Source organism: Vulpes vulpes, chromosome 8 (assembly GCF_048418805.1).
Source record: "Vulpes vulpes isolate BD-2025 chromosome 8, VulVul3, whole genome shotgun sequence".
In the NCBI taxonomy this organism is placed as follows: domain Eukaryota; kingdom Metazoa; phylum Chordata; class Mammalia; order Carnivora; family Canidae; genus Vulpes; species Vulpes vulpes.
In genome coordinates, this window is record NC_132787.1 from 47,365,797 (window position 1) to 47,387,597 (window position 21,801).

Sequence of the window (21,801 nt, forward strand, 5' to 3'; positions counted from 1 at the left end):
CTTTATGATGCTGAGATATGTCCCTTCTATCCCTACCTTGCTGAGAGTTTTTTGTTTTCAAGAAAAAATGCTGTATTTTGTCAAATGTTTTTTTCTGCATCTATTGACAGATCATACGGTTCTTATCCCTTCTTTTATTAATATGGCGTATCATGTTTATTGAATTGTGAAAATTGAACCAGCCTCGCAACCCACGAATAAATCCCACCAGATTGTGGTGAATAATTCTTTTAATATACTGCTGAATTTGATTTGCTAGTATTTTACTGAGAATTTTCGCATCCATGTTTCTTTGGGAGTATTGGTCTGTCATTCTCCTTTTTCGTGTTTTTTTTTTTTTCTTTTTTTTCTGGTTTGGACCGACGTAATGCTGGCCTCATAGAACAAGTTTGGATGTATTCCTTCAATTTCTATGTTTTGGAAATGTTTGAGAAGAATAGGTATTAATTCTTCTTTAAATGTCCAGTAGATGCCCTGGGAAACCATCCTGTCCTGGACCTCCATTTTCTTAGGTCTAAAGTTAGGGTATGTAGACATCATATCGATGGATTGGTTTTTTTTTTTAAAGATTTTATTTATGTATTCATGAGAGAGAGGGGGAGAGCCAGAGACCGAGAGAGAGAGAGAGAGCAAGAGAGAGAGACAGAGACAGAGAGAGGCAGAGATATAGGCAGAGGGAGAAGCAGGCCGCACACAAAGAATTCCAAACTAATCTGAAGGCAGACACTCAATCTCTGAACCACCCAGACATTCCAGATCTTGTGTTTTAATCCACTCTGGTACCTTAGATCTTTTAATTGGGGCCTTTAGTCCATGTACATTCTGAGAGATTATTGAAACATGAATTGAGTGCCTTGGGGTGACCAGTAGTGTTGGTGTTTCTGGTGATGTTCTCTGGTCCTTTCTAGTCTTTGTTGCTTTTGGCATTCCCCCCCGCCCCACTAAAAGAGTCCCCCTTAAAAATTTCTTGCCGGACTGGTTTAGTGGTCATGAACTCCTTTATTTGTCGTCTCTCTGGGAAATTCTTAATCTCTCCTTCTATCCTGAATGACTGACAGCCTTGTTGTATAACGAAAGTGTGTGGCTGCATACTTTTCCCATTCAGTACATTGAATATTTCCTTCCAGAACTTTCTGGCCTGCCAAGTTTATATGGACAGATCTGCCCCCCTCATTGCCCGTCACCCTGTCACCAGCACCCCCCACCCTCCTCCCCTTCCACCACCCCTAGTTCTTTTCCCAGAGTTAGGAGTCATCTTACTTTTGCCTCTGTATTAGTTTGGAATTTACACACATCCGTTTCCCTTTTCTTCAAATTGGTTACTCAGATCTAAAATTAATCGAGAGCTCTCTTCTAGCCCAAGAAACACAAGAACCCAAAGGTTATTTTAATGTTGATCTTCTCTTTCTATAGTATCTTTGATTAATATTTAGATCCAAGTGGTTTTAAAACCGTAAATTTGAACATTTTTAACAGATTGATAAAGCTATTCATACATCCATTTTGCTCACCATTGTGTCTTGAATCTTCTGGTTTATATTTTTCACACTGTACTATCTGTATTTAAAATGTATATATTTTAAAAATATATGTATTTTATAATTAATCCAGATTATTTCTAGTTCTGTAAGCACAGGCAGGGGCAAGAGGGAGAAGCAGGCTCCCGCTGAACAGAGAGCCCCACATGAGGCTCCTTCCTGGACCCTGGGAACATGACCTGAGTCCAGGCTAACACCCAAGCAACTAGGCCACCCAACCACCTCAGGATGTCCCTTCCTATGTGCATCTGGCTCCATGGAGTGGGGAATGTGTGGACCTAGCTGTAGGTAGAGCGGATTCTAGACTCCCTCCACCAATAGTTTCCATAGACACAGTGGGTAGGTCCAGTTCCCTCCCCGGAACAGAATGGGTTGCAACGCCAGAATCCATGGTGTCTGGCCAGGGTCGCCTCGGGACAGATATGGCTTCAGCTAGGTCTAGGGAAACCCCAGGGAAGCATGGCCCACTTGCTGATGTGGGAGGACTGCTATCTTAGACTGTTGGGGAGAGGTCCCTGGACCCTCAGCTATGACACATCTACACCCACGTTGGGGAGGTACGACCGGGGTTGCAGCCACACTGGGTCTCAAGGCCACACATCAGCCCTGGAGCCTGTCCTGCTCTTGGGTGGCCTGAGCCATCCCTATGCCTGAGCTTTCCAGGGGCCCTGGCATCTGCACAAACCATAGCCGCCATGCTTGGAATGAGCCTGGAGGAGAAAGTGTCCGGGTAGAGCTGGCAGGATGGCTGTGGGTTGTGGCCTTGGAGTCAGGGACCAAGTGCCTTGAATCGGTACGGACCACCTCACCCCACCGACCACCCAAGTAGAAATTCTCCAAATGATCCTATGGTTCCAGCCCAGCCTGAGAACTAGGGACCAGGTCCACGGGGCTGGTAGACATCCTCCAGGGGCTGGAGGGCTGCTCCCGGTCCTGGTGCTAGTCCTCTGCAGGCACTGCCTGGTGACCGACCATCTGCAATGTAGGAAGAACAAAGTCCCTGCAAGGTGCACCTAGCGATGCCCATGGGCCTTTTCCGCCATCAGCTCCAATAAGGACTTGGCCCCTGGAGCTCACTTTGGGGGTGCACCCGCTCCTGAAATGCTCTGCATTTAGGACGCTGACCACAGGGAAGTCTGCGGCCCTCAGTGGGGGTGCCCCGCCTTCCCAGGTCCTTGAGCTCCAGCCCCACAGGTAGGAGCCAGGCAGGAGGCAGACATTGGAGAGCCGCCCAATACCCTGCACGGGGTCACCCCTAGGGATTCCAGGAGACGCCTTCCCTCAGTCTCTGCAGATGAGGTGCTCTTGAGCTTCAGCTCTGGGGCTCCCAGGGCCGACATACAGGTGACACCAGCACGCACCTGACACACAAGCGTTCCCACCCACCATGACCAGATGCCCATGAAGGGCCTTCCGCCTGGCCAGTCGGGTCCCTTCAGCACACATTCCTCCTGGCTGCCCCTTGTCCCCTAATGCTACACCTACTGGAGAAGTGGATAATCCTTCCCAGGCCAGAAGAACACAGGTCTCCACCAGGGGCACCCCTAAATTTTGAAACTCAGTCCTGCGTCTTAGGTGAATTAAAAAAAAAAGTTTGGACACAGGCAGGGTGAACGCAGAGTTCTGACACAAACTGCAGAGACAAGAGGTCTTGATGGCTCTTCTGTGAAGGCTCACTGTAGATTGGGGGGCGGGATCTTCAGCTCCAGGGACAAGGAACCCAGGGCCCTTACACTCATCTTTCCCATCAGCACTGAGAGTCCTCAGGGAGCAGCAAAGTGCCACGTGGTGGAGGCCAGAGGTGCTTACACCGAGCCCAGCCTCTGAGCCCTGCAGGTGCATCTCCACTAAGGCAAGTTTGCACCTGACAATCAAGGACACGGGCCCTCCTTCAGAAGACCCACACAGACCACTGGATCCCACCAAGAGTGCTGGTCACAGAGGCTGGCAAAACTCAGCTCTACGGGGAAAGTAGCATCTAGCTTCCTTTGTATTTTGTTCTTTCTTCATTATATTTTATTTTCTCTTTTATAAAGCGATAATTTTATTTGTTATGTATATACTTTATATATTTCTTATTTTGATTACTTTCCTTGCACTTTAAGTTTCTTTCTTATTTTGGGATCTAGATTTTTTTTAAAGCAGGCCAAAATACACCCAGGATCTTGTTTTTTAGGGGGTTTGCTGTTATGGTCATTTTTGCTTCACATTTTGTTTTTTGTTTTCATTGAATTTCAATATAAGGACATTTAGTATAACACACAGTGCTCAACCCATCAACTGTCCTCCTCAGTGCCCATCACCCAGTTATTGCAAACCCTGCCCACCTCTCCTTCCACTACCCTTTGTTCATTTCGCTATTCGGGGTCTTTTTTGATTCCACACAAATCTTAAAATAATTTGTTCTAACTCTCTGAAGAAAGTCCATGGTATTTTGATAGGGATTGCATTATGTGTAAATTGCCCTGGGTAACATTGACATTTTCACAATATTAATTCTTCCAATCCATGAACATGGAATATTTTTCCATCTCTTTGTGTCTTCCTCAATTTCTTTCAGAAGTGTTCCATAGTTTTTAGGGTATAGATCCTTTACCTCTTTGGTTAGGTGTATTCCTAGGTATCTTATGCATTTGGGTGCAATTGTAAATGGGATTGACTCCTTAATTTCTCTTTCTTCAATCTTATTGTTAGTGTATAGAAATGCCACTGACTTCTGGGCATTGATTCTGTATCCTGCCACGCTACCAAATTGCTGTATGAGTTCTAGCAACCTTGGGGTGGAGTCTTTTGGGTTTTCTATGTAGAGTATCATGTCATTGGCGAAGAGAGAGAGTTTGACTTCTTCTTTGCCAATTTGAATGCCTTTAATGTCTTTTTGTTGTCTGATTTCTGAGGCTAGGACTTCCAGTATTATGTTGAATAGCAGTGGTGAGAGTGGACATCCCTGTCTTGTTCCTGATCTTAGGGGTAAGGCTCCCAGTGCTTCCCCATTGAGAATGATATTTGCTGTGGGCTTTTTGTAGATGGATTTTAAGATGTTGAGGAATATTCCCTCTATCCCTACACTCTGAAGAGTGTTGATCAGGAATGCATGCTGTATTTTGTCAAATGCTTTCTCTGCATCCAATGAGAGGATCATATGGCTCTTGGTTTTTCTCTTGCTGATATGATGAATCACATTGATTGTTTTACGAGTGTTGAACCAGCCTTGTGTCCCAGGGATAAATCCTACTTGGTCATGGTGAATAATTTTCTTAATGTACTCTTGGATCCTATTGGCTACTATCTTGTTGAGGATTTTTGCATCGATGTTCTTCAGGGATATTGGTCTGTAATTCTCCTTTTTGCTGGGGTTTTTGTCTGGTTTTGGAATTAAGGTGATGCTGGCCTCATAGAATGAATTTGGAAGTACTCCCATCTCTTTCTATCTTTCCAAACAGCTTTAGTAGAATAGGTATGGTTTCTTCTTTAAACGTTTGATAAAATTCCCCTGGGAAGCCATCTGGCCCTGGACTTTTGTGTCTTGGGAGGTTTTTGATGACTGCTTCAATTTCCTCCCTGGTTATTGGCCTGTTCAGGTTTTCTATTTCTTCCTGTTCCACTTTTGGTAGTTTGTCGCTTTCCAGGAAAGCGTCCATTTCCTTTAGATTGCCTAATTTATTGGCGTATAGCTGTTCATAATATATTTTAAAAATCGTTTGTATTTCCTTGGTGTTGGTAGTGATCTCTCCTTTCTCATTCATGATTTTATTAATTCTAGTCTTCTCTCTCTTCGTTTTAATAAGGCTGGCTAATGGTTTATCTATCTTATTAATTCTTTCAAAGAACCAGCTCCTGGTTTTGTTGATCTATTCCACAGTTCTTTTGGTCTCGATTTCGTTGAGTTCTGCTCAAATCTTAATTAACTCTACTCTTCTGTTGTGTGTAGGATCTATTTGCTGTTCTTTCTCTGGCTCCTTTAGGTGTAAGGTTAGCTTTTGTATTTGAGTTCTTTCCAGTTTTTGAATGGTTGCTTGTATTGTGATGTATTTCCCCCTCAGGACTGCTTTTGCTGCATCCCAAAGATTTTGAACGGTTGTATCTTCATTCTCATTAGTTGCCATGAATCTTTTTAATTCTTCCTTAATTTCCTGGTTGACCCTCTCATCTTTTAGCAAGATGGTCCTTAACCTCCACGTGTTTGAGGTCCTTCCAAATTTCTTGCTGTGAATTAGTTCTAATTTCAAGGCATTATGGTCTGAGAATATGCAGGGGATGATCCCAATCTTTTGGTATCGGTTCAGACCCGATTTTGACCCAGTATGTGGTCTCTTCTGGAGAAAGTTCCATGTGCACTTGAGAAGAATGTGTATTCAGTTGAGTTTGGATGTAAAGTTCTGTAGATATCTGTGAAATCCATCTGGTCCAGTGTATCATTTAAAGCTCTTGTTTCTTTGGAGATGTTGTGCTTAGAAGACCTATCGAGTGTAGAAAACTCTAGATTGAAGTCACCAAGTGTAAGTGTATTATTATCTAAGTATTTCTTCACTTTGGTTATTATTTGATTGATATTTTTGGCAGCTCCCAGATTCGGGGCATATATATTGAGGATTGTTAAGTCCTCTTGTTGGACAGATCTTTTAAGTATGATATAATGTCCCTCTTCATCTCTCACTACAGCCGTCGGGGTAAATTTTAGTTTATCTGAGATAAGGATGGCTACCCCTGCTTTCTTTTGAGGACCATTTGAATGGTAAATGGTTATGCAACCTTTTATTTTCAGGCTGTAGGTGTTCTTCTGTCTAAAATGAGTCTCTTGTAGACAGCAAATAGATGGGTCCTGCTTTTTTATCCAGTCTGAAACCCTGCACCTTTTAATGGGGTCATTAAGCTCGTTCACGTTCAGAGTTACTATTGAAAGATATGATATCTATTCAGTCCTTGTTTTTGTGGATTGTTCCACTGGACTTTTATTTATTTATTTATTTATTTATTTATTTATTTATTTATTTAATTTATGATAGTCACAGAGAGACAGAGAGAGAGAGGGGCAGAGACATAGGCAGAGGGAGAAGCAGGCTCCATGCATTGGGAGCCCGACGTGGGATTCGATCCTGGGTCTCCAGGATCGCGCCCTGGACCAAAGGCAGGCGCTATACCGCTGCGCCACCCAGGGATCCCTGGACTTCTCTTTAAAGGGAAATTTTAAGAGTCCCCCTTAAAATTTCTTGCAGAGCTGGTTTGGAGGTCACATATTCTTTCAGTTCTTGCCTGTCTTGGAAGCTCTTTATCTCTCCTTCCATTCTGAATGAGAGCCTTGCTGGATAAAGTATTCTTGGTTGCATGTTCTTCTCATTTAGGACCCTGAATATATCCTGCCAGCCCTTTCTGGCCTGCCAGGTCTCTGTGGAGAGGTCTGCTGTTACCCTAATACTCCTCCCCATAAAAGTCAGGGATTTCTTGTCTCTTGCTGCTTTAAGGATCTTCTCTTTATCTTTGGAATTTGCAAGCTTAACTATTAAATGTCGAGGTGTTGAACGGTTTTTATTGATTTTGGGGGGGGGGGATCTCTCTATTTCCTGGATCTGAATGCCTGTTTCCCTTCCCAGATTAGGAAATTTTTCAGCTATGATTTGTTCAAATACATATTCTGGCCCTCTGTCCCTTTCGGTGCCCCCGGGAACCCCAATTAAACGTAGGTTTTTCTTCCTCAGGCTGTCGTTTATTTCCCTTAATTTATCTTCATGGTCTTTTAATTGTTTGTCTCTTTTCCTCAGTTTCCTTCTTTGACATCAACCTGTCTCTATGTCACTCATTCGTTTTTCCACCTCGTTAACTCTCGTCGTTAGAACTTCTATTTTGGATTGCATCTCATTCAATTGATTTTTAATTTCTGCCTGATTAGATCTAAATTCTGCAGTCATGAAGTCTCTTGAGTCCTTTATGCTTTTTCTAGAGACACCAGTAGCTTTGTAATAGTGTTTCTGAATTGGCTTTCTGACATTGAATTGTAATCCAGATTTTGTAGCTCTTTGGGAGAGAGGACTGTTTCTGATTCTTTCTTTTGAGGTCAGGTTTTCCTTCTAGTTATTTTCCTCTGTGTAGAGTGACCAGAAACACGTTTTATTGGGAAAAGGAGAAAAGGAGAGAAGAGAATGGAGAAAAGAAAAAGAATAAAAGAAAAAAGCAAAAAAGATAAAAACAGGAAAAAAGAAAAGAAAAAAAGGGGGGGTAAGTAAACAGAAATTAGAAAACAGAAAACAAGGGGTAGTATCCTGGATTCTGTGTACTGTAAATCCCTTGACTTCCTCTGGAACTTTCCAGTGTTGGTTGGTCAATAGTTTGTTTTTCCCCTGTTGGTCTAGGTGGTCTTCTGGGGGAGGGCCTGCTGTTCTGATTTTCAGGTGTTACCATTTGGGGGAGCTGCTCAGTCCCCTGCCTGGTGCAGGTCTCAGTGAAAGATGTGTAAGCCGTTTATCAGGTGAGGCCACTGTGAGGCTCAGTTGGGGCTGTTTATCCTGTGAGGCCCCAGGAGGAACAACAACAGTGGTGGCAGCCAGCTTTGGAGACCTGGATTTAGCTCCTGCAGTAACTATGGAGCTCCCTGTCTGCAGGGGCCTGGATGCTCTGGGGGCACGGTTGCTGATCTGCTCAGCTCAGGGCCGCACTGCGGTAGGAGTGTCCTTGCTGTCCTGGGCCCTTCCGGCTTCTGCCTGTTCCGGGGGGAGCGCCAGATCGTGGGCTGTGTCCCCCGCGCCCTGTCCTCCCGGGCCTGCACTGCTGGAATCACGCTTCCGGCCGCGCAGCTCCCTCTGCACGTAGCCTCTGCCTGTGCCGCCCCTGAGCTGCTCCCGGGGCCACACAGGCCCTTCCACGCGGAGCTGCCACCTGAGCCCCTTGGGAGCTGCGCCCGGGTCCAGCCGTGTGCACGCTGCAGCCCTTTAGGGAGCTTGGCGCACTCTCCCCGGGGCGCAGTTGTTGTGTTACTGTCCCAGGGAGCCTGAGGGTATCCCCGCCCTCCTGGGGTCCTGCTCTAACTCCCTGCGAGTGCCTTTGAGCCCGGGAAGATTGGTGCAGCTCCTGCTTCTCCAGGACGGAGCTTTTCTGTCCTGGGGGCGCTCGCCCCAGCCGTAGCCCGGCTCCTTGCGGGGTCCCTCCTCCTTGGATGCCTTTTTTTTCTTTAATTCTTTTTCCCCCGTCTTCCTACCTTGATAGAACCGCGAACTCTTCTCACTGTAGCATTCCAGCTGCTCTCTCTTAAATCTCAGGCCGAATTCGTAGATTTTCAGGATGATTTGAAGGTTATCTAGGTAATTTGGTGGGGTAGGTGATTTGGGGACCCTACTCTCCCGCCATCTTGCCCCTCCAGATTCTTGGCCTGCTTTTAAAAAGAATCTAGATCCCAAAATAAGAAGGAAACTTAAAGTACAAGGAAAGTAATCAAAATAAGAGACATACAAAATATGTACATAACAATTAAAATTAGGAGTTTATAAAGAAGAAAATTAATAAAAAATAATAAAGAACAAAGTGCAAAGGAAGCTAGATCCTACTTTCCCGTAGAGCTGAAGCTTTGCAGGCTTCTGTGATCAGTACTCTTGGTGGGAGCCAGTGGTCTGTGCCAGTCTTCTGGGGGAGGACCCGTTCCCCTGATTGTCAGGTGCCCACTTGCCTTAGTGGAGATACCCCTGCAGGGCTCGGAGGCAGGGCTCAGTGTAAGCGTCTCTCGTCTCCACCAGGCGGCGACAAGCTGCTCGCTGAGAGCTCTCAGTGCTGATGGGTGGGATGAGTTTGGGGGCCCTGGTTTCCTTTCCTGGAGATGAACATCCCGCTCCCCAGATGCAGTGAGCCTTCACAGAAGAGCCATCAAGCCCTCTTGTCTCTGCAGTTTGTGTCAGAACCCTGCATTCACCCTCCCTGTGTCCGAGGTTTTTTTCTTTTTTCTTTTAATTTAATCTCAGACGCAGGACTGAGTTTCAAAACCCCAAAATATAGGGCCTCCCCTGTTGGAGACCTGTGCTCTTGCTGCCCGGGAGTGTCTCCTCCACTTCCGCATTAGGTGAAGCACAAGGGGACAGGGGCGGCCGGGAGGAACGTGTGCTGAAGGGACCCGTCTGGCCGGGCGGATGGCCGTTCATGGGCATCTGGTCACGGTGGGCGGGAGCGCGTGTGTGTCAGGTGCGTGCGGGTGGTGCCTGTGTGTCGGTCCTGGGAGCCCCAGGGCTGTAGCTGAAGGGCACCTCATCTGCAGAGACGGAGGGAAGGCGTCTCCTGGGATCCCTAAGGATGACCCCGTGCATGGCAGCGGGCAGCTCTCCGACGTCCGTCTCCTGCCGGGCTCGTCTGCTTGGGGCTGCAGTGCAAGGAGCTGGGAGGGCGGGGGGCCCCCACCGAGGGCACCGCAGACTTTCCTGCGGGTGGTGTCCTAAATGCAGAGCCTTTCAGGAGTGGGTGCGCCCCCGAGGGAGCTCCAGGGGCCAAAACCTGATTGGAGCTGATGGCGGCAAAGGGCCACGGGCGTCGCTAAGTGCCCTTGCAGGGACTTTGTTCTGACTACGTTGTGGGTGGTCGGTTGCCAGGCAGTGCCCGCGGAGGTCTAGCACCAGGACGGGGAGCAGCCCTCCAGCAGCCCCTGGAGGATGTCTACCAGCCCCGTGGACCCTGGCCCCTAGTTCTCAGGCTGGGCCGGAACCATAGGATCATTTGGAGGATTCCCATTTGGGTGGACAGTGGGGGTGAGGTGGACCTTACCAGTTCAAGGCCCTTGGTCCCTGCCTCCAAGGCCACGACCCTCAGCCATCCTGCCAGCTCCCACCTGGACACCTTCTCCTCCAGGCTCGTTCCCAGCGTGGTGGCTATGGTTTGCATGGATGCCAGGGCCCCTGGAAAGCTCAGGGATAGGGATGGCCCAGGCCACCCGTGGGCGGGACAGCCTCCAGGGCTGACGTGTGGCCTTGAGACCCAGTGTGAGTGTAACCCCGGTCGTACCTCCGCGACATGGGTGTAGACGTGCCATGGCCGAGGGTCCAGGGACCTCTCCTCAACACACTGAGAGAGCAGTCCTCCCACCTCAGCAAGGGGGCCATGCTTCCCCGGGGTTTCCCTAGACCTAGTGAAAGCCCCATCTGTCCTGAGGCCACCCTCGTCAGACACCATGGATTCCGACGTCGCAACCCATTCCCTTCTGGGAAGCGGCCGGACCCACCCACTGTGTCTATGGAAACTATGAGTGGAGGGCGTCTAGCATCGGCTCTACCTATGGACAGGTCCACACAATCCCTTCCATGGAGCCAGATGCACATAGAAAGGGACATCTCGAGTGCCTGTGCAGCCCCGTCGCTTGGGTGTCCACCTGGGCTCAGGTCATGATCCCAGGGTCCAGGATGGAGCCTCAAGTGGGGCTCCCTGCTCAGTGGGGTCCTGCTTCTCTCCTGCCAGTGCACGAGCTCTCTCGCTCGCTCTCTCTCACCATGCACCCCCATAAATCTCTAAAGCATTTCACAGAAAAGGAAATGCAGATACAGATAATGGTGGACACGTATATGTGCACAGAGGTGACTAGGGGAGGCAGAGAGGTTGGGGTATAAGGGCCACCTCTCAGAACTCCGCTTCCTCGCAAACGCTGAAACTTACGTGTTGGATCCGGAGGCCTCAGACGAGGATGTCAGCTCTCATCTCCAAGGCGTGAGGGCCATGTCAGGGGCATAGTAAACCCGAAGGGACCGACCCCGCCCCCACTCCCCTATTCTTCCAAATTTTCCACCGACATTCCTTTCCTGAGGTTCAATGACCAGACAATAAGTTGCAAAGGAAGCTCCCGTGACAGTGTGACCTCTGTGTGTGTCTACCTGTGAGAGAAAATGAGGTAGAGGGGTCAGGAGACAGAGATAGACAGAGAGACAGAGAGAGACAGAGAGACAGAGAGACAGAGTGAGAGACAGAGGAGAGAAAGAGAGAGAGATTTAGAGAAATAGAGGGAGACAAGGCTAGAGGGAGGAGGCGACCATGAGGGAGGAGTGGGGAGATTCACTGCCCGCCCAAGAGGATCGGGGTTAGGGGTGAATCAGGCCTCAGCTGACACCACCATGGCAAGATTGCGTGCGTGGAGTGTGTGTCCCTGGGCGTCCCCGTCGACCCCTTGGAGGAGTGCTCACACAAGCAGCGCCTCCATCCAGTGTGGTGGCTGTGTGTGGGGAGGGTGAGTGAGGCCTGTGCGTGTGTCTGTGCCAAGTTGGGAGCTGTAGGTGGGCGTCATAGTGTCTCCACAGCCCGTTTCGGGCACAAGCACGGGAAGCATTGCGAATGTTGCAAGACAGGCAGGAATGAAGGGAGACCGAAGGCCCAGGGGACAAATGACACCACGAAATGGCTCGGGGGAGGCAGAGAGATGTTTATTGTAGCCATGGGTCATCCCATGGAGCTTGAACAGCCGGGATGAGGTTTCCTCAAGTGACTCTTGGCAGGGAAGAGGGGTGACCCGGCTGAGGGAAGACCTGTGACAGGCTGACCGCTAACGTCTGCTGCTTCCTGAAGAGCCAGGGATCCTTAAGGATCCAGGGTCCTGCTGATGGGTCCCACAGAAGGAAAACACATGCACATGCACAAAGGCACACACACGGCTGAGGTTCTGGAACGCACCCCCGTGGGACCGTCTCACACTGACCGCCCCGAGTGCCTGTGGCCACCCCTCTGGCTGCCACTTGCTGACCGTTGGCAGTGCTCTGGCAAGATGCCAGGCCAAGGCCCCAGGACATTCCCGCCGTAGCCTGGGACAGGAGGCTGACGGGGGAGACCCCAGGCTTTGCCCCTTAGGCCATTCCCACCCTGACAGCCTAGATGCATCCGTGTCCCTGGGCAACACAGTCCAGACCTGGAGCATGATGGCTGCTCCTCCTGGCCTCAGGCTCCATCGGGCCCCTGGCTGAACTGTGGGTTCCCCCTCCTCTGAGTCACGCTAGGGCCCCATGTTCCCCTGGATGCCTGAATGAATGGGTTGGGCGTGGGGAGGACAGGGCCTCCCTGATCCTAGGCCTGAGGCCACAAGGAGTCCTGTAGCATTTCCAGCAGAGCGTGATAATCGTCCTCGCTGAGGGGTGCTTCCAGGGGTCCTGGAGGTTCTTCCTCCCGCAGAGGCCCCACCCACAAGGGGTGTACATCTTCTTCCATCTCATCGGCTGAGAGAAGCTCTTGCAGGAAACTGGAGGTGTCCGTACACAGCTGGTGTTGTGGGGGCAGCGGGACACATGGCCCTGCAGGAGGGGGAGGCTGTTGCCACCAAGCGGGGCTCTCCCCGGGGGCGGGCTGCTGCCCTGTCCCATCCTGGGACCCTGCTGTGCCCATGACTGCCTGGGAACTTTGGCCCCTCCTCGGCATGGCCTGATCGGTGCCCGAGGGACCTGCATGACCCCAGTGTTGAGGGGGATCAGCAGGTGAAGGCCGCGGGCCAACTTGTAAGAGCAGGGGCGCCTTGCTGGGGTGCTCTTTCGGCTGCTGGCATCTCCCAGGGGAGGGGAGGCCAAGGTCAGCGTGACCTGGTGAGAGGCCCCCTCCTCGAGTCAGTCCTGGGCAGGATCGGCTCCCCAGGTCTCTGGGAGCAGCAGTGTTTCCTCCTTGCCCACCTAAGGTGGGTGGGACCAGGCTGGCCCCCGGAATCAGGCGCCCAAAGCCCCCACAGGAAACTGGAGGGACAACATCCACGGAGGAGACAGGAGGTGTCCCTGCAGCCTGCGTCTGCATGCTTGCCAAAGGATCAAAGGGAGCCAGATTTGGAGAGCTCCTGGGGACCCTCCACAGGTGGCTTTGGTCCAATGGGACCGTCCCGCGAGGACTGGGTTTGTGGTTTGCCGCCAAAGCATTCTCGGGCCCACTTGGGCTCTGCCCTGGGTGCCGAGCTCTTCTGTTCTGAAACCAAACCTGGGACAGACAATAGGGGTTGTGGCCATCAGAAGGAGGACGGGATGCCAAGTCGGCTTGCCCGTGACCTGCCCTGTCCCACCTCACCCACCGCACACACCCACCCCACCCTGTGCTCTCTCCAGGAAAGACGCAGTGAATGGTTGGGGCTGAACCTCAGGCCACGGCTGTCCCTACCTTTCCATGGGCCCTCGAAAACCATGTGCATGCCCTGGGCAACCTTGGCTACCTAGCCGGGAGCATACTGGGCCTGTGTCACTTTGCCTGGCAAGTGCTTCTGCCGCTCTTCGCTCCCTGCCCTGCCCTCGCCTTCTTTGCCAATTGCGGCCTGGGGATCAGCCGTGCCCTGAGTCCTGGGACCGAGACTCATCCGACGGCCTGCCCCACTTTACCCAGGATAGTCCACGTCCTGAGGTCTGCTCCCGGCTGCCTCAACACCTCTGCCCCCATCTACTCTTGGGTGTGAACGTGTGGAAAACCACATCCTCTGCCTCAGAGCCTTGGACTCATGGCTACGTGGTCGGACTGCAGGCACATCTGTGATGGGCCGAGCGAAAGGCGTGGGCAGCCAGTCTTCCACATCCAGAACAGCTACGTTTGCATCGGCCCTCCCTCCCGTCCTGGCTGGAGGAAAAGAGGAGCTCAGGTGAGCTCCTGGAGTTTCCCTTCTGATCCTGGAAAAGACGCGTCAGAGGAAAGCCAAGGCGTGCCCCCTGAAGCAGCCTCCTCACGCTCTTGCACCAACCAAGAGTCTTTCAGAGAATCTGCCTATATCTCCCTGAAGCTGCCTCACACCTCCCATCCCGTAAAGCGCTGTGTGCAGAACTAAGGCAGAAGAGCCGCACACAGCTGGGCTCCCTGAATCCTCTCCCTCACCTGGATTAGGGCCTGTAATCCCGGCTGATTAGGTTATCCACACAAGGTGTGGCTCCTGGGCAGGATCCGTTTTAGCCCCATGGTCCTGAGGCCCAGGGCAGCATCACACCGGTCTCCACACAAAGGACGGCAAGCCCACGCACACTAATGGCATCTTGGGGGCATACTCCATGGATAATTGGGCTGAGTTTGAAGCCGCTGAGACTATGGCTTCTCTCGAGAGGGGCCAACTTGGACATATTCCCACTTTGGTCCGGTCACCATTTCTACAAGCATGTGTGCTAACCAACATTGAGTTTGGAAATTCTTCCTTTGGACGGGTTCTTCCAGGCTTGGTCAACACTCTGCCCTTGGTGTCTCTGCCACACACCCCGCGGGTAGCCCCTCCCCAGGAGCCCACGTCTCTCCAGCACCATGGAAGGGATACCTTCCCTTCCACAGGGAACAACGCCCGTGACACTCTGTAAAAACTCACCTGAATTCTGGCTTCTGGAATGCCTGTTTTTCTGGCCAGGCTTTCCCTCATACCAATGCCAGGAAACCGCTCCTCCTCAAAGGCTTGAAGGAGGATACTGGTTTGGGATGCAGAAATGGATGTCCGTTTTCTCCTGCCTTCCTTCGGGACACGTCCTAAAGAGAGAACAAGGTTGGAGAGGAGGGCTCGGACGCCAATAGCACAGCCAGTGTGGAGACAGAAGTGGGTGTCAGGGTGTGTGTGATGGTGTGTGACGGTGTCTGAATTCATATGACTGCGTGTGTGTGTGTGTGTGTGTGTGTGTGTGTGTGTGTGTGTGAGATAGAGAGAGAGAGAGAGAGAGAGAGAGAGAGAGAGCTTTTCTCCATGTTCTCTGTCTTCATAGGCTCTCCTTCCCTGAGGCCAAGGAGACAGAGCCTGGAGTGAGTCCCAGAGCCAGCCTTTGAATAACAATGGTGAGCTGATGGAAGAAGAGGCCTGTGTCCTGGCTAGCAGGTTCAGGACAGGAAGATGCAGATACTTCCTGACCCAGAAACAGCCCGCCTGCTGCCTGCCCAGGAATGGCAGGCGGGGTGTCGCCATCTGGGGTCACAAGGGTGGCTAGAGCCTGAGAGCAGAGCTTGGGGTCCTTCCTGAGGCTTCTGCCACAGCCAGGTCAGCACACAGGTCACACTCCCTGTGTCAAGGAGTGGCTCAGGAGGGGACCCTTCTTGGGTGCCGGGGAGTCACCTGGAGGCTGTCCCTTTCCATTCGGTGGCCCTTCTCCTTGGGGAATTCTGGAGTCCAGTCGGCGGCTCTGCCTTAGCTGTCTCGTTCTCTGGTTTTGGACCCAGACCTAAGGGGCAAAAGAAGAAGCAACGTTCAGGTAACGCGGGAGGGCAGGAAACCCCACACATGTGGCAGGGACACGAGGCCCCAAGACCAACCAACAACCCAGGGAAAGCCAGAGCTGGCTTGGTGCCTCCAGTGGCACGTGCTATTTGCATGGCCCTCTGGTGTACGAGGAAGTAGGCGTTGGTCTAACCTGAGGAACGGGAACTGTAGGGAAACCTACAACAGATGGCATGGGGACAAGAGTCATTTCTTCTTTGGTCATCCGCATGGGCAGAGGATGGAGCTCCTGCTGAAGTCCCCTGTAGGGAGCTGAGGACACTTTGACTGACCAAGAAGACACTGGAAACGGGTGTCATTCTCCTCACCAATGGACCCGTGCGCAGGCTAGGCTTCCTCTCCACTGGAGGGAAAAGACAGGTGTGCCGTCATGGATAGGCATACGTGCGTCTCTATGTGTCTCTTCCCCACCCCTGTAGGAGGACTCACAGTGTTTCATGTGGGAAAGTGATTGGTCAGGACACAGGATCTCTGGGGACACTCAGCCCATGGGCATGGACCTGTCGTCAGGCCTCAGGCCTTGGGCCCCAGTGTTCCCTCGTCCCTTGAGTGAAGGTCTTGGAAGGACCTCCAAGGGCAAGGTCTCCTAGGGCCCGCACAGCCCAGGCCATAGGTTCTGAGCTCCCCAGCTGACCACGCAGAAGGACGGGCAATCACCTAGCCCCATGTGTGTGCATTCTTCCTCCCCCAGAGTCCATGAGAAAAGCACTGGGGCTGCCTACCTGGATTCTAGACTCGGAGATGGCCAGCTCTCGGGCCAGGTGTTCTCTGGCAGTGATGCCGGGGTAAGGGTTCTCCTGGAAGAATGCCTGCAGGGCCCCCTTCTGGCTTGCCGTCAACACGAGCCTCCTTCGTCGGGGTGCTCGTGGGAGTGGGCCTGTGTGGGGAAGAGAGCAGCGACGGGAGGAAGGCTTTCAGAGGAGCATCGACCGGCGATGTGCTCTCAGAGCCTCTGTGTCTGGGATGTCGAAAACGTCCCCATCCAGGGGCACCCATCCCTTTGCCACTCATGGACCCACCTAAGCCTGAGGGGGTTGTTCCACTGGACAACGGCAGGCCGTTCCGCATCTGCCCTTGGGAATGGGTGATTGTCAAGGATCTAGGGAAAGGGCAGCCTTGAGCTAGGTATGTGATTCCAGGCCAAGGTATGGAGAAGACCCTGGGTGGGGGTTCCGGTGGGCGTCGGGTTTGAAGAGGTGGTGGGGCGGGGTGGAAAGCCCGTCGGGAAAACCAAAGAGGACCATATGTCCACCAGGAAACCTCAAGGGAACATGCGAAAACCCATGCCCACCGTGGGTCCCTCGAGGTGAAAGTTCTACAGTGGTCAACTCGTCTAAGAAGTGATCCACCTTGACCCAATTTCTGCGCCCCGAGATCCAGCTGGCAGCCTTACAGAAGCGGGACTCCTGCTGGGAATCTCGGCCCAGTCCAGGGTTCCCTCCGCCGGCAGCCCTATGCAAGCCTCTCTCCAGCCCCTTTGCCCAGACCCCAGGGGAGCCCCGCCCTCCCACGGGCGTCCCAGCGATCCGGGTGGTGACTTCTCTTGTGCTTAAGCCTGGAAAGTCGTCAGAGCCCCTGGGGCATCCCCGCGATGGCCACTCACCGCCGGGGGTGCCGCTGGAAGCCATATGCTGCAGGAGGAGCTCGCTCTCAGGCGCCCGCAGGTCGACTGGGCAGGATGCGGCAGCGCGGGACTTCCCACGGCCTGGGTGGCCCCGCCCCAGGATGGCCCACCCCTCGGCCTTCCCACAGCTTCCTGGGTGGCCCTGCCCTCCGTGGGGCGGACCTCGGGGGGACCAGGGAGGTCTTCCGGGACGGGGGCCTCGGGACCACCCGAAGCAAGAGTTGGAGCTTGGCTTGCGTCGGATGGGTCCGCCCCCTGCCCTTGGGCTGACGGGCGCCTTCCCGGCACCCTCAGGCCGCTCGGGATCTCAGCTCTGACACAGAGACGCGCCCTGGAGGCCCTGTGCACCGTGTCTCTGCCCGGACCCCTTCGTGGCCCTCGTACAATCGCTCAGGATTCCGGCCCGAGGTTGTGGAACTCTGGCCGCCTTGGCCGCCCGGCACCAGCCTCCTGCTTCGCCTCCCTGGAAAGCCGTTTTAATTTTTTTCCTTTATTTTTTACTTGTTCCAGTTAAACTTGTGTGGTTTATTTCTTTTCACTTTGGTCATTTTTCATTGGGAGTGTTCCACTTTTCCTTTTTAGGTGTATTTGTAGCAATGACTTTGTAATTTCGAGATACATATGTATATATTTCTCCAAATTATATACATACATTCATATATATATATATGGATGTATTTTTTTAACAAACATGTACTTTGAGGTCCCCGTGGGTTTTGAACCCTGGGCCCGCCAATCTGGACTGGTCAGCCTCTCAGTTTGGTCTGGAGGCAGCCTCGGAATCTGGGGAAGCAGTTTCCAATGACACCCAGGCGCCTCCCAGGCGGCTCCCCGGCGGCTCCCCGGCAGCTCCTGTGAAGCCGCACTGGCCAGCCAGGCAGGAGACGGAAATCAGACCCCTTAGATAGGAGGCCTATGAGCGGGACCTTGGGCGCCAGCCATCGTCCTCCGTGTGCGGATGGGTGGCACCTCGATGGTTAGCCTGTGGGCACGAATGAGCAACAACCTTGAAGGAAAGAACGCAGAGCACCCGTGGACGTGGACCATTCGGGGCAAGTGCGTGTGTTACCACGTCCTTGGGCCACGGAGGCAATGCCCTCCGCAGCCTCGTACGGATTCAGGCCTACCCCGGGGAGAAGAATGCGGGCTCCGTCAGAGCTCCTCCTGTTGTGCTCAGACCGGCTCCAGCGGCTTCCCCTCGCTCTTGACCGCCCTCTGCTGGGCATGTCCGCAGGGACATGAGTGTCCAAGGAGAGCGTGGCTTAGTGACCTGGGAGACCCGGGAAGACGGGTCCAATCACCTGCAAAGCTCATGAAGAAAATCATATCCCCCTTCGAATGTGTACTTTTGTATCCTTCGCGTAAATACGTAGTTGTGCATTTCTGGTCTTGGGGTAGTTCTATTTTTAACCTGAGGAACCTCCATACTATTTTTGTATCGTGGCTGCATCTGTTTGCTTTCCCACCAGTAGTGTAGGAGGGTTCTCCTTTCTCCCCATCCTCACCAATAGCTGTTGTCTCCTGTGCTGTTTCTTTTAGCCATTATGGCAAGTGTCAGGTGATATCTCATTGTGGTTTTGATTTTGCGTTTCCCTGATGATGGGTGACATTGAGTGTCTTTCCATGTGTCTGGTGGCCATCTGAATGTCATGTTAGAGAAAATGTCCATTCGTGTCTTCTGCCCATGTTCAGTTGGATAATTCAGGTTTTGAATGTGGAGCTTTACATTTTGGATACTAAACCTTTATTGGATCTGTCTTTTAGAAATATCTTTTCTCATTCTGTAAGTTGCCTCTTAGCTTTGGTTGTTTCCTTCACTGTGCAGAGCTTTTTGTCTTGATGAAGTCCCAACAGTTTATTTTTGCTTCTGTTTCCCTTGTCTCAGGGGCATATCTAGAAAGAAGATCCTATGGCCAAGTCAAAGATGTCACTGCCTATCTTTTCTTCCTTTTATGGTTTCAGGTCTCACATTTAGGTCTTCAATCCCTTTTGAATTTATTTTTTTTATCCATGGTGTGGGAAAGTGTTCCAATCCCATTCTCCTGCATGTGGCTGTCTAGTATTCCCAACATCATTTGCTGAAGAGACTGTCATTTAACCATTGGATATTCTTTCCTGCTTTGTCAAGTATTAATTCAGCCCAGAGTTACAGGTTTGTATCTTGTTTCGGGTTTTCCATTCTCTTCTATTGATCTAGGTGTCTTCTTCTTGTGCCCGCACTATACTCTTTGGATCACTAGAAAACTGTAATATAACTTGAAGTCTGAATTTGTGGTGCCCCCAGCCTTGATTTTCTCTTTCTACGTATCTTTGGCTATTTTCAGTCTTTTGTGGTTCCATAAAAATTTTAGGGCTATTTGTTCCGGCTCTGTGAAAAATGCTGTTGCTATGTTGATAGCAATTGCATTGAATGTGCAGATTGCTTTGAGTAGTATAACCTTATTTGCAATATTTGTTCTTCCAGTCCTTGAACATGTAATGTTTTTGCATTTTGTGTCTGTCATCTTCAATTTCTTTCATCAATATTTTATAGTTTTCACAGCACAGGGCATTCACCTCTTTGGTTAGGCTGAATCTTATGTATCTTATTGCTTTTGGTGTTATTGTGAAGGAGATTGAATCCTCAATTTCTCTTTCCAATGACACCCAGGCGCCTCCCAGGCGGCTCCCGGCAGCTCCTGTGAAGCCGCATAGAAATTATTGTTGCATAGAAATGCAACACATTTCTCCACATTAATTTCATATCCTGCAAGTATTCCAAATTCGTGTTCATTTCTTGCAGTTTTTTTTACTTCTCGCAATTTTCTTGGTGATGTCTTTTGGTTTTCTATTTACAGGATAATGTTTTTGCCCCCTGAGCATGATATTGTTGTGGATATTTGGTATATGGCCTTTATGATGCTGAGGTATGTCCCTTCTATCCCTACCTTGCTGAGAGTTTTTTGTTTTCAAGAAAAAATGCTGTATTTTGTCAAATGTTTTTTTCTGCATCTATTGACAGATCATACGGTTCTTATCCCTTCTTTTATTAATATGGCGTATCATGTTTATTGAATTGTGAAAATTGAACCAGCCTCGCAACCCACGAATAAATCCCACCAGATTGTGGTGAATAATTCTTTTAATATACTGCTGAATTTGATTTGCTAGTATTTTACTGAGAATTTTCGCATCCATGTTTCTTTGGGAGTATTGGTCTGTCATTCTCCTTTTTCGTGTTTTTCTTTTTTTCTTTTTTTTCTGGTTTGGACCGACGTAATGCTGGCCTCATAGAACAAGTTTGGATGTATTCCTTCAATTTCTATGTTTTGGAAATGTTTGAGAAGAATAGGTATTAATTCTTCTTTAAATGTCCAGTAGATGCCCTGGGAAACCATCCTGTCCTGGACCTCCATTTTCTTAGGTCTAAAGTTAGGGTATGTAGACATCATATCGATGGATTGGTTTTTTTTTTTTAAAGATTTTATTTATGTATTCATGAGAGAGAGGGGGAGAGCCAGAGACCGAGAGAGAGAGAGAGAGCAAGAGAGAGAGACAGAGACAGAGAGAGGCAGAGATATAGGCAGAGGGAGAAGCAGGCCGCACACAAAGAATTCCAAACTAATCTGAAGGCAGACACTCAATCTCTGAACCACCCAGACATTCCGGATCTTGTGTTTTAATCCACTCTGGTACCTTAGATCTTTTAATTGGGGCCTTTAGTCCATGTACATTCTGAGAGATTATTGAAACATGAATTGAGTGCCTTGGGGTGACCAGTAGTGTTGGTGTTTCTGGTGATGTTCTCTGGTCCTTTCTAGTCTTTGTTGCTTTTGGCATTCCCCCCCGCCCCACTAAAAGAGTCCCCCTTAAAAATTTCTTGCCGGACTGGTTTAGTGGTCATGAACTCCTTTATTTGTCGTCTCTCTGGGAAATTCTTAATCTCTCCTTCTATCCTGAATGACTGACAGCCTTGTTGTATAACGAAAGTGTGTGGCTGCATACTTTTCCCATTCAGTACATTGAATATTTCCTTCCAGAACTTTCTGGCCTGCCAAGTTTATATGGACAGATCTGCCCCCCTCATTGCCCGTCACCCTGTCACCAGCACCCCCCACCCTCCTCCCCTTCCACCACCCCTAGTTCTTTTCCCAGAGTTAGGAGTCATCTTACTTTTGCCTCTGTATTAGTTTGGAATTTACACACATCCGTTTCCCTTTTCTTCAAATTGGTTACTCAGATCTAAAATTAATCGAGAGCTCTCTTCTAGCCCAAGAAACACAAGAACCCAAAGGTTATTTTAATGTTGATCTTCTCTTTCTATAGTATCTTTGATTAATATTTAGATCCAAGTGGTTTTAAAACCGTAAATTTGAACATTTTTAACAGATTGATAAAGCTATTCATACATCCATTTTGCTCACCATTGTGTCTTGAATCTTCTGGTTTATATTTTTCACACTGTACTATCTGTATTTAAAATGTATATATTTTAAAAATATATGTATTTTATAATTAATCCA

The 21,801-nt window shown here is 50.3% G+C and overlaps 1 long non-coding RNA gene across 1 annotated transcript; it reads right to left on the reverse strand.

Annotated features, from left to right (window-relative positions):
* Positions 1 to 12,968: 12,968 nt before the first annotated feature.
* On the reverse strand, positions 12,969 to 20,428 carry LOC140599930 (uncharacterized). The gene is made up of 4 exons (XR_012003011.1): positions 16,398 to 20,428; positions 15,514 to 15,619; positions 14,785 to 14,939; positions 12,969 to 13,433 (listed from the first exon to the last, which is right to left on the reverse strand). It is a non-coding gene; the product is annotated as an uncharacterized lncRNA (long non-coding RNA).
* Positions 20,429 to 21,801: the final 1,373 nt, after the last annotated feature.